Source organism: Leptodactylus fuscus, chromosome 11 (assembly GCF_031893055.1).
Source record: "Leptodactylus fuscus isolate aLepFus1 chromosome 11, aLepFus1.hap2, whole genome shotgun sequence".
Classification (NCBI taxonomy): domain Eukaryota; kingdom Metazoa; phylum Chordata; class Amphibia; order Anura; family Leptodactylidae; genus Leptodactylus; species Leptodactylus fuscus.
This window is the reverse complement of record NC_134275.1, coordinates 59,865,160-59,877,573: the sequence shown is the minus strand read 5'-3', so window position 1 is coordinate 59,877,573 and position 12,414 is coordinate 59,865,160.

Sequence of the window (12,414 nt, the reverse complement as noted above, 5' to 3'; positions counted from 1 at the left end):
ACAGTGTCATCTACAGATCCCCCATAACAGTGTCATCTACAGATCCCCATAAGTGTCATCTATAGATCCCCAATATTAGAGTTTCATCTACAGATCCCCCATAACAGTGTCATGTACAGATCTCCCATAACAGTGTCATCTACAGATCCCTCATAACAGTGTCATCTACAGATCCCCCATAACAGTGTCATCTACAGATCCCCCATAACAGTGTCATCTACAGATCCCTCATAACAGTGTCATCTACAGATCCCAGGGGTGAACCTGCCCCTTTCGCCACCTGAGGCGAATGACAGAAAGCCGCCCCCCCCCCCCGGAGGAGGGGGCGGAGCGGAGGGGGCGTGGCAGATTGGAGGGGATGGGGCTAAGCGGAGGGGGTGGGGCTTAGCAGTGTTCGCAGGCAGAGAGCAGGCACAGAGAGGACCTGCTCTGTGCCTGAGCGTGAGGGGAGGCTGCTGGAGCTGCTCCAGTGGCCTCCCCAATCCACCGCTCAGTGCTAAGCCAGTCCAGGACAGCTTGTCCTGGACTGGCTTAGGTAAGCAAAAATGCCGCCCTCCCTGGGGACCTGACATAGCGCCGCCTGAAGCGGTCGCTTCAGGTCGCCTCATGGGAGGTGCGGCGCTGACAGATCCCCATAACAGTGTCATCTACAGATCCCCCATAACAGCGTCATCTACAGATCCCTCATACCTATGGATTACAAAATGTTATGGGGGATCTGTGGACACTGCTATCGGGTAACCTGATATTCCCAATACTGCAATGGAAAAGTTCATGTCTGTGACCAGCTGAGTCATTAGGAATTCATTTCCCTGTAAAATAAAAACAAGGATATCTTTAGAATATCATCTCCGGCTCCACCATCATGTGTCACTAAATATCTGGTGTATACTCAGGAAACAGAAATGTCTCATTATCTTATATCAGTGATGTCAGTAATAGGGGGCGGGGCTGTGACAACCTCTCAGACATGATATATACAAGTGGTTGTCAGTAGTAATGGATGAATAGCTGTACTGTAGTATAAGGTGTGCGGATCTTATATTTGATCATGTCAGTAAATTATATCAGTGATGTCAGTAACAGGGGGCGAAGCTGTGACTACCTCCCAGACATGAATAGCTGCACTGCAATATACAGGCTGGTTATATACTTTCTGCCAGTTTTCTGACATAGATGGGTGATAATGTGGCACATCTTTGGCATGTAGCCTTTCCTTGTGCCATAGATGTGTCACATCCCCCTTTCTGCGTCTCGCTCGGGACTGATTTATTTATTATACCTGTACAGTAAATTTAGGCCAATGTCTGGTGTAGATCTTTATTCTGGTGCACGGCCGCGCATCTATTTTACTACGTGGGCGGAGCTTCTTGATCATTCTGGGGTCACCGGTTGGGGCCTTCATTAGGACTGGTGGAGGAAACACCTTAGGTCTCTACACAAGACTGTAGTCGATTTATGGTCCACAAATACTGATCCATAAACCGCAGACACACAGCCACATTCACATTGCATCTGGTATGATTCCTATGCTTCATGACGTTCGGACCCCTTCTACGGCCCGGACACACAACTGCCATTGTGTATGCATGTCAGCAATAGTAGAAAATATGACGTTGGCATGCACAGGGCGTTAATACATTCCCCCCCAGTGTCCGCTTCACCCAGTCTGACACCCTCACTTTGATGGATCTGCTGCCACCATCTGGACAATTCGTGGTACTGCAAGGTAGATAATGGCTCAAGTTCTAAATGGTCACTTCTGCCGCTGCTTCATAAAGATTGAGTCTTCAGGAGTTGATACCTTTTTAATGGCTAACCAAAATGATGACAGATTGCAAGCTTTCCAGACTACTAGGTCTCCTCATCAGGCATTTCCCCCTTAACACCAAAATATTGATGTCATTGATGATATTATGATTTTGATTGCAGAAGTGTTTTGGCACGGGAAGGTCCATTCTCTGCTCTGTAATCGTGTGACGGTGCAAGTTCATCCACATCCTAAGTGTCTGGCCTGTCTCTCCTACATAAAGCCCCCCCGTGGGACACTTGGTACACATTATTAAAGAACCCACATTAGGTGTGCTGCAGGTGAAGGTACCTGGGATCTTGTAGTCCTGATGAGGTGGGGATCTTTATCTTGTCGGTGGTCAGTATTTGTTGGCATGTCTTGCACTTTTTCTGTTTGCACGGGAACATTCCTGTTATGGTCGGAGGTGACAGTGGGCTCCTAATGATCATGTTCCTGAGATTAGGTGGCTGTCCATAACACAGGAGAGGGAGGTCTGGAAATGTGGATTTTAGACGGTCACCTTTATGCAGTAGTGGATGTAATTTGCATGTGATTCCTCTCAGCATCTCCAGGTGTGGGTTATATGTGACGACCAAGGGCACCCGATTGTTCTCCTGTTTGGTATTGTATTTTAATAAATCGAATCTTCAGATTATGGTGGCCCTGGCTATTTGGTTTTGAGCTGTTCTTGGATGATAACCCTGTCTCATTAATGTATTTTTGAGGTCCCCCAGGTGTTTGTCCATATCTACAGGGGTTGAGCATATGCAATGGTATCTGAAAGCCTGGCTGTAGACAATGGAGAGCTTTACAGTCCTATGAAAAAGTTTGGGCCCCCCTATTAATCTTTATCATTTTTAGTTCTAAATATTTTGGTGTTTGCCGCAGCCATTTCAGTTTGATATATCTAATAACTGATGGACACAGTAATATTTCAGGATTGAAATGAGGTTTATTGTAGTAACAGAAAATGTACAATATGCATTAAACCAAAATTTGACCGGTGCAAAAGTATGGGCACCTCAACAGAAAAGTGACATTAAGATTTAGTAGATTCTCCTTTTGCCTCTAGTCGCTTCCTGTAGCTTTTAATCAGTTCCTGGATCCTGGATGAAGGGATTTTGGACCATTCCTCTTTACAAAACAATTCGCGTTCAGTTAAGTTTGATGGTCGCCGAGCATGGACAGCCCGCTTCCAATCATCCCACAGATGTTCAATGATATTCAGGTCTGGGGATTGGGATGGCCATTCCAGAACATTGTAATTGTTCCTCTGCATGAATGCCTGAGTCGATTTGGAGCAGTGTTTTGGATCATTGTCGTGCTGAAATATCCATCCCTGGCGTAACTTCAACTTCGTCACTGATTCTTGAACATTATTCTCAAGAATCTGCTGGTACTGAGTGGAATCCATGCGACCCTCAACTTTAACAAGATTCCCGATGCCAGCATTGACCACACAGCCCCAAAGCATGATGGAACCTCCACCAAATTTTACAATGGGTAGCAAGTGTTTTTCTTGTAATGCTGCTTTTTTTGGACGCCATGCATAACGCCTTTTTGTATGACCAAACAACTCAATCTTTGTTTCATCAGTCCACAGGACCTTCTTCCAAAATGAAGCTGGCTTCTCCAAATGTGCTTTTGCATACCTCAGGCGACTCAGCTTGTGGCGTGCTTGCAGAAGCGGCTTCTTTCTCATCACTCTCCCATACAGCTTCTCCTTGTGCAAAGTGCGCTGTATTGTTGACCGATGCACAGTGACACCATCTGCAGCAAGATGATGCTGCAGCTCTTTGGAGGTGGTCTGTAGATTGTCCTTGACTGTTCTCACCATTCTTCTTCTCTGCCTTTCTGATATTTTTCTTGGCCTGCCACTTCTGGGCTTAACAAGAACTGTCCCTGTGATCTTCCATCTCCTTACTATGTTCCTCACAGTGGAAACTGACAGGTTAAATCTCTCAGACAACTTTTTGTATCCTTCCTCTGAACAACTATGTTGAACAATCTTTGTTTTCAGATCATTTGAGAGTTGTTTTGAGTAGCCCATGATGCCACTCTTCAGAGGAGATTCAAATAGGAGAACAACTTGCAATTGGCCATCTTAAATACCTTTTCTCATGATTGGATACACCTGGCTATGAAGTTCTAAGCTCAGTGAGGTTACAAAACCAATTTTGTGCTTCAGTAAGTCAGTAAAAAGTAGTTAGGAATATTCAAATCAATAAAATGATAAGGGGACCAAAATTTTTGCACCGGTCAAATTTTGGTTGAATGCATATTGCACATTTTCTGTTAGTACAATAAACCTCATTTCACTCCTGAAACATTACTGTGTCCATCAGTTATTAGATAGATCAAACTGAAATGGCTGCTGCAAACACCAAAATATTTAGAACTAAAAATGATTAAGATTAATAGGGGCGCCCAAACTTTTTCATAGGACTGTATGTGTTTTGGATGAAAACTATCCCATCTCAGGTAGGTTGGGTGGTCAATTGGCTTCCCATACAGTGATGTCTGAACTTTGTTGCTCTGTAACTTGATGACAGTGTAAATACCTGCCAGGTCTTGATGGAAAAGCAAGGTATGAAGTAGGTAGCAGGACATATTAGGTAATGGGGTGACATAGGCTCTAGAAGATGGCGACATATTAGGTAATGGGGTGACGTAGGATGTAGCGGGGCGACATAGGAAGTAGCAGGAGGAGACACAGGGGTAGCAGGGGGCGACATATTAGGTAATGGGGTGACATAGGAGGTAGCAGGGGGCAACATATTAGGTAATGGGGTGACATAGCAGGTAGCATTTTTATACAGAAGTAATAGGTTTACTTTCTGTAAGGATCTGTTCACACTTCTTTCTTCACAGACAGGTTTCTGGGGGTATTTTTCAGCTATCTAGTAAAGGCAGAATCATTCATAAGACTGGTAATTTTCATTGTATCTATCACTGTTTCTCCTTCCCTTTTCTTCCTTCCTTCTTTTTGTTTCACTTCCCTTTAAGAACCCCCATCATGCTACACGTACACGACCATAATGGGTTTTTTTACTGATCCACAAAATACATGGTATGTCATGTGTAATTACTGACCTGCCAGAAAGATTTGTATGATCCCCTACACTTGTCTGTTCCACAAATGTGGCCCGGAATAGGACACTCTTCATGTTTGGTCCTTGCGTGGATACACAAGGTATGTCCTTACTGGGAGGCTCCCAGGCTTGTCATAGGAATATAGGTGGAGAATAAGAACTGTATTGCAAAGTATGGAACATACCCTTAGGGAGAGACTATGAGTCGAAGTCACTATCTACAAAGCAGAGATGGACAACAATAACTTTATTTCTGTAGTGTCAACATATTCCGTAGCACTTTACAAATCAGAGGACACATGAACAGACAATAGAGACATTAGAGTGTAAAAAAGAACTATATTAAACAATAGGAGTGAGGTCCCTGATCACAAGAGCTTACAGTCTATGAGGAGATTAAAGAACACAAGAGGTTGGAGGGCTTGTTTGGCACAATGGTCGAGCGATCTATTAATAAATAAGGTCATATAACTGAAGCTGTCTGAGCCGGCACCAACAAGTGTGTGTGATTATACAGATACTAAGCGCACGGAGTGCAGGGTAACTCCTAAATCAAGGAGTCACGAATAGAGGAAGAAGGACAGAATAGAATGTTAGCGTAGTGTGTGGAGATTTAGAACAATGCAGTTACGTGACAAGAAACAGTTGCAAGTCACTTTATGTATGAGATAGCCAAGATGATTGTCTATAACATGATGGTAGTTTCACGTGCAAAGCTGTAGTGGATGGTGAGATATGGTGCTTGAAAGTCAAAAGGTATAAATAAGCAGTGCTACCATTTTACACATCAGTGTAAGTAGTGTTGCTGTTGCCACCCAAAGTCTTAGCGTTACTAGCAGTTACTTAACTTACCTAGTTTATCAGTAGCTGTATCCTAAATAGGACCTGTAACTTTCTCATCGATGTGCGGTATTATATGCTGATAGAACGCTGACAGTACACTGAAATCACTGGTGCTGGAGATATTGGTGCCGTTAATTTCAGTTCTGATATTTCCTCACTTGCAGAAGGGCGGGCCATACAGTCTAGCATCATCTTTGGGCTGTGAGGAACGCCCCTCTTCCATAGACCCTGACCAATGCTCCCCTGACCGATAAAAGATTCCAGTTTCATTTTCATAAAGAGACATTTCAAGGTTCATCAGGATTGAGGACCGTATCCAGTGATTAGCTAAATATACAGCCAAAAAAAGAGAACATTTGAGGCAAGACCTGGCCCCATGATCTGAATTCTACCTCTGCCAGTCGCCACTCTCTCTATGTTTTATCAGTATTCTCTCCTTCCCCAAACCATCTCCTCTCCTCCTCTAAGGACCGTCTTTCTCCCTACATCCTCTGAGGACCATCTCCTCTCCTCCTCTTGTGTCTAGATGCTAAATAAGGTGCTCCCTGGTATGCCATGAATCCAGAAGGTGGCACTGCCCCTTGTGACTGTTAATATGAGGCACCACCCACTGAGTTTAAGAATTGCATATACTATAGGAGAGGCATAGACTCTACTTGGACCATGCAGCACCCTAAAATGCTGAGGCTGTGGGTGTGTTAGCACGCCACATCTTATTTTAGCCGCTCCACTCTAGACTCGGAGGTCCATCACCTCTCCTGCTATAAGGACCATCTCCTCTCCTCCAGGGCCATGTCCTCTCCTCCTCTGAGGACCACGTCCTCTTCTCCTCCAAGGCCATTTCCTCAACTCCTCTAAGGACCATCTTGTCTCCTCCTCCGGGGACATGGCTTCTCTTTTCTCCTCCTCTAAGAACCATCTCTTCTCCTCCTCCAGGGCCATGTCCTCTACTGCTCTAAGAACCATCTCCTCTTTTCCTCTGAGCCATCTTCCTATGGGGACACATCCTTTCCTCCTCTCAGAACAATCTCCTCTCTTTCTCCAAGGCCATGTCCTCTTTCCTCTAATAACCATCTCCTCTCCTCCTCAGAACCCTCTCCTCCTCCAGCACCAAGTCCTCTCCTGCCCTAAGAATCATCTCCTCTCCTCCTCTGAGGCCGAGTCATCTCTCCTCTTTTAACAACCATCTCCTTTCCTCTTCTGGAGATCATGACCTGGGGATTCCATGAATAATGGCAAAATGATAAACACTATAGAGCCTTCAGTCTCTGACACCCCCTCCCCCAGTCTGACTACAGCCACAAGCATCCAAATCCTAGTCAGTATACAGTGACACACATGATAGGATTAGATACATAGCTCAGCAGACAGTATCACACAGGATAGGATTAGATACACAGCTCAGCAGACAGTATCACACACGATAGGATTAGATACATAGCTCAGTAGACAGTATCACACATGATAGGATTAGATACATAGCTCAGTAGACAGTATCACACATGATGGGATTAGATACACAGTTCAGCAGACAGTATCACACAGGATAGGATTAGATACACAGCTCAGCAGGCAGTATCACACAGGATAGGATTAGATACACAGCTCAGGAATCAGTATCACACAGGATAGGATTAGATACACAGCTCAACAGACAGTATCACACAGGATAGGATTAGATACACAGCTCAGTATACAGTATCACACATGATAGGATTAGATACACAGCTCAGTGTACAGTATCACACATGATAGGATTAGATACATAGCTCAGCAGACAGTATCACACATGATATGATTAGATACACAGCTCAGCAGACAGTATCACACAGGATAGGACTAGATACACAGCTCAGCAGACAGTATCGCACATGATGGGATTAGATACACAGCTCTGCAGGCATTATCACACAGGATAGGATTAGATACACAGCTCAGCAGGCAGTATCACACAGGATAGGATTAGATACAGCTCAGCAGACAGTATCACACAGGATAGGATTAGATACACAGCTCAGCAGGCAGTATCACACATGATAGGATTAGATACACAGCTCAGGAATCAGTATCACACAGGATAGGATTAGATACACAGCTCAGCAGACAGTATCACACATGATAGGATTAGATACACAGCTCTGCAGGCAGTATCACACAGGATAGGATTAGATACACAGCTCAGGAATCAGTATCACACAGGATAGGATTAGATACACAGCTCAGGAATCAGTATCACACAGGATAGAATTAGATACAAAGCTCTGCAGACAGTATCACACACGATAGGATTAGATACATAGCTCAGCAGGCAGTATCACACATGATAGAATTAGATACACAGCTCAGGAATCAGTATCACACAGGATAGGATTAGATACACAACTCTGCAGACAGTATCACATATGATAGGATTAGATACACAGCTCAGCAGACAGTATCACACATTATAGGATTAGATACATAGCTCAGCAGACAGTATCACACAGGATAGGATTAGATACACAGCTCAGCAGACAGTATCACACAGGATAGGATTAGATACACAGCTCAGCAGACAGTATTACACACAATAGGATTAGATACATAGCTCAGCAGACAGTATCACACATGATAGGATTAGATACACAGCTCTGCAGACAGTATCACATATGATAGGATTAGATACATAGCTCAGCAGACAGTATCACACAGGATAGGATTAGATACATAGCTCAGCAGACAGTATCACACAGGATAGGATTAGATACACAGCTCAGCAGACAGTATCACACAGGATAGGATTAGATACACAGCTCAGCAGGCAGTATCGCACATGATAGGATTAGATACACAGCTCAGGAAACAGTATCACACAGGATAGGATTAGATACACAGCTCTGCAGACAGTATCACATATGATAGGATTAGATACATAGCTCAGCAGACAGTATCACACAGGATAGGATTAGATACATAGCTCAGCAGACAGTATCACACAGGATAGGATTAGATACATAGCTCAGCAGACAGTATCACACAGGATAGGATTAGATACACAGCTCAGCAGACAGTATCACACATGATAGGATTAGATACACAGCTCAGGAATCAGTATCACACAGGATAGGATTAGATACACAGCTCAGCAGGCAGTATCACACAGGATAGGATTAGATACAGCTCAGCAGACAGTATCACACAGGATAGGATTAGATACACAGCTCAGCAGACAGTATCACACATGATAGGATTAGATACACAGCTCAGCAGACAGTATCACACAGGATAGGATTAGATACACAGCTCAGCAGACAGTATCACACAGGATAGGATTAGATACAGCTCAGCAGACAGTATCACACAGGATAGGATTAGATACACAGCTCAGGAATCAGTATCACACAGGATAGGATTAGATACACAGCTCTGCAGACAGTATCACATATGATAGGATTAGATACACAGCTCAGCAGACAGTATCACACATTATAGGATTAGATACACAGCTCAGCAGACAGTATCACACAGGATAGGATTAGATACACAACTCTGCAGACAGTATCACATATGATAGGATTAGATACACAGCTCAGCAGACAGTATCACACATTATAGGATTAGATACATAGCTCAGCAGACAGTATCACACAGGATAGGATTAGATACACAGCTCAGCAGACAGTATCACACAGGATAGGATTAGATACACAGCTCAGCAGGCAGTATCACACATGATAGGATTAGATACACAGCTCAGGAATCAGTATCACACAGGATAGGATTAGATACACAGCTCTGCAGACAGTATCACATATGATAGGATTAGATACATAGCTCAGCAGACAGTATCACACAGGATAGGATTAGATACATAGCTCAGCAGACAGTATCACACAGGATAGGATTAGATACACAGCTCAGCAGACAGTATCACACAGGATAGGATTAGATACACAGCTCAGCAGATAGTATCACACAGGATAGGATTAGATACACAGCTCAGCAGAAAGTATCACACAGGATAGGATTAGATACACAGCTCAGGAATCAGTATCACACAGGATAGGATTAGATACACAGCTCTGCAGACAGTATCACATATGATAGGATTAGATACACAGCTCAGCAGACAGTATCACACAGGATAGGATTAGATACACAGCTCAGCAGACAGTATCACACAGGATAGGATTAGATACACAGCTCAGCAGACAGTATCACACAGGATAGGATTAGATACAGCTCAGCAGACAGTATCACACACGATAGGATTAGATACATAGCTCAGTAGACAGTATCACACATGATAGGATTAGATACATAGCTCAGTAGACAGTATCACACATGATGGGATTAGATACACAGTTCAGCAGACATTATCACACAGGATAGGATTAGATACACAGCTCAGCAGGCAGTATCACACAGGATAGGATTAGATACACAGCTCAGGAATCAGTATCACACAGGATAGGATTAGATACACAGCTCAGCAGACAGTATCACACATGATAGGATTAGATACACAGCTCAGGAATCAGTATCACACAGGATAGGATTAGATACACAGCTCTGCAGACAGTATCACACAGGATAGGATTAGATACACAGCTCAGCAGACAGTATCACACAGGATAGGATTAGATACACAGCTCAGCAGATAGTATCACACAGGATAGGATTAGATACACAGCTCAGCAGAAAGTATCACACAGGATAGGATTAGATACACAGCTCAGGAATCAGTATCACACAGGATAGGATTAGATACACAGCTCAGCAGACAGTATCACACATGATAGGATTAGATACACAGCTCAGGAATCAGTATCACACAGGATAGGATTAGATACACAGCTCTGCAGACAGTATCACACAGGATAGGATTAGATACACAGCTCAGCAGACAGTATCACACATTATAGGATTAGATACACAGCTCAGCAGACAGTATCACACATTATAGGATTAGATACACAGCTCAGCAGACAGTATCACACATTATAGGATTAGATACACAGCTCAGCAGACAGTATCACACATTATAGGATTAGATACACAGCTCAGCAGACAGTATCACACAGGATAGGATTAGATACACAGCTCAGCAGACAGTATCACACAGGATAGGATTAGATACACAGCTCAGCAGACAGTATCACACATTATAGGATTAGATACACAGCTCAGCAGACAGTATCACACAGGATAGGATTAGATACACAGCTCAGCAGACAGTATCACACAGGATAGGATTAGATACACAGCTCAGCAGGCAGTATCACACATGATAGGATTAGATACACAGCTCAGGAATCAGTATCACACAGGATAGGATTAGATACACAGCTCTGCAGACAGTATCACATATGATAGGATTAGATACATAGCTCAGCAGACAGTATCACACAGGATAGGATTAGATACATAGCTCAGCAGACAGTATCACACAGGATAGGATTAGATACACAGCTCAGCAGACAGTATCACACAGGATAGGATTAGATACACAGCTCAGCAGATAGTATCACACAGGATAGGATTAGATACACAGCTCAGCAGAAAGTATCACACAGGATAGGATTAGATACACAGCTCAGGAATCAGTATCACACAGGATAGGATTAGATACACAGCTCTGCAGACAGTATCACATATGATAGGATTAGATACACAGCTCAGCAGACAGTATCACACAGGATAGGATTAGATACACAGCTCAGCAGACAGTATCACACAGGATAGGATTAGATACACAGCTCAGCAGACAGTATCACACAGGATAGGATTAGATACAGCTCAGCAGACAGTATCACACACGATAGGATTAGATACATAGCTCAGTAGACAGTATCACACATGATAGGATTAGATACATAGCTCAGTAGACAGTATCACACATGATGGGATTAGATACACAGTTCAGCAGACATTATCACACAGGATAGGATTAGATACACAGCTCAGCAGGCAGTATCACACAGGATAGGATTAGATACACAGCTCAGGAATCAGTATCACACAGGATAGGATTAGATACACAGCTCAGCAGACAGTATCACACATGATAGGATTAGATACACAGCTCAGGAATCAGTATCACACAGGATAGGATTAGATACACAGCTCTGCAGACAGTATCACACAGGATAGGATTAGATACACAGCTCAGCAGACAGTATCACACATTATAGGATTAGATACACAGCTCAGCAGACAGTATCACACATTATAGGATTAGATACACAGCTCAGCAGACAGTATCACACATTATAGGATTAGATACACAGCTCAGCAGACAGTATCACACATTATAGGATTAGATACACAGCTCAGCAGACAGTATCACACAGGATAGGATTAGATACACAGCTCAGCAGACAGTATCACATATGATAGGATTAGATACACAGCTCAGCAGTCAGTATCACACTATAGGTAACCGCATTCGTTCAATACTTGTTATATTCGTACAGGGCCAAGATCAAGGTAAGGTGCTGAAGCTGCCACACTGAGGTGTTTCTGTACGTCCCCTTCCTCTATTATGGTATCTTCCACCTTCCTGCACTTTTTCCATTCTCAGATTTTCTAGGGTCATTCCAATGGAAATAAATGAGGGGGTGGCTCTGTCCTATATGCATAAATTACCCTTTGCTTTTACGTATGCGCAAACATGACTCGTCTTCCGTGGGCGGGATTACCAGCTGT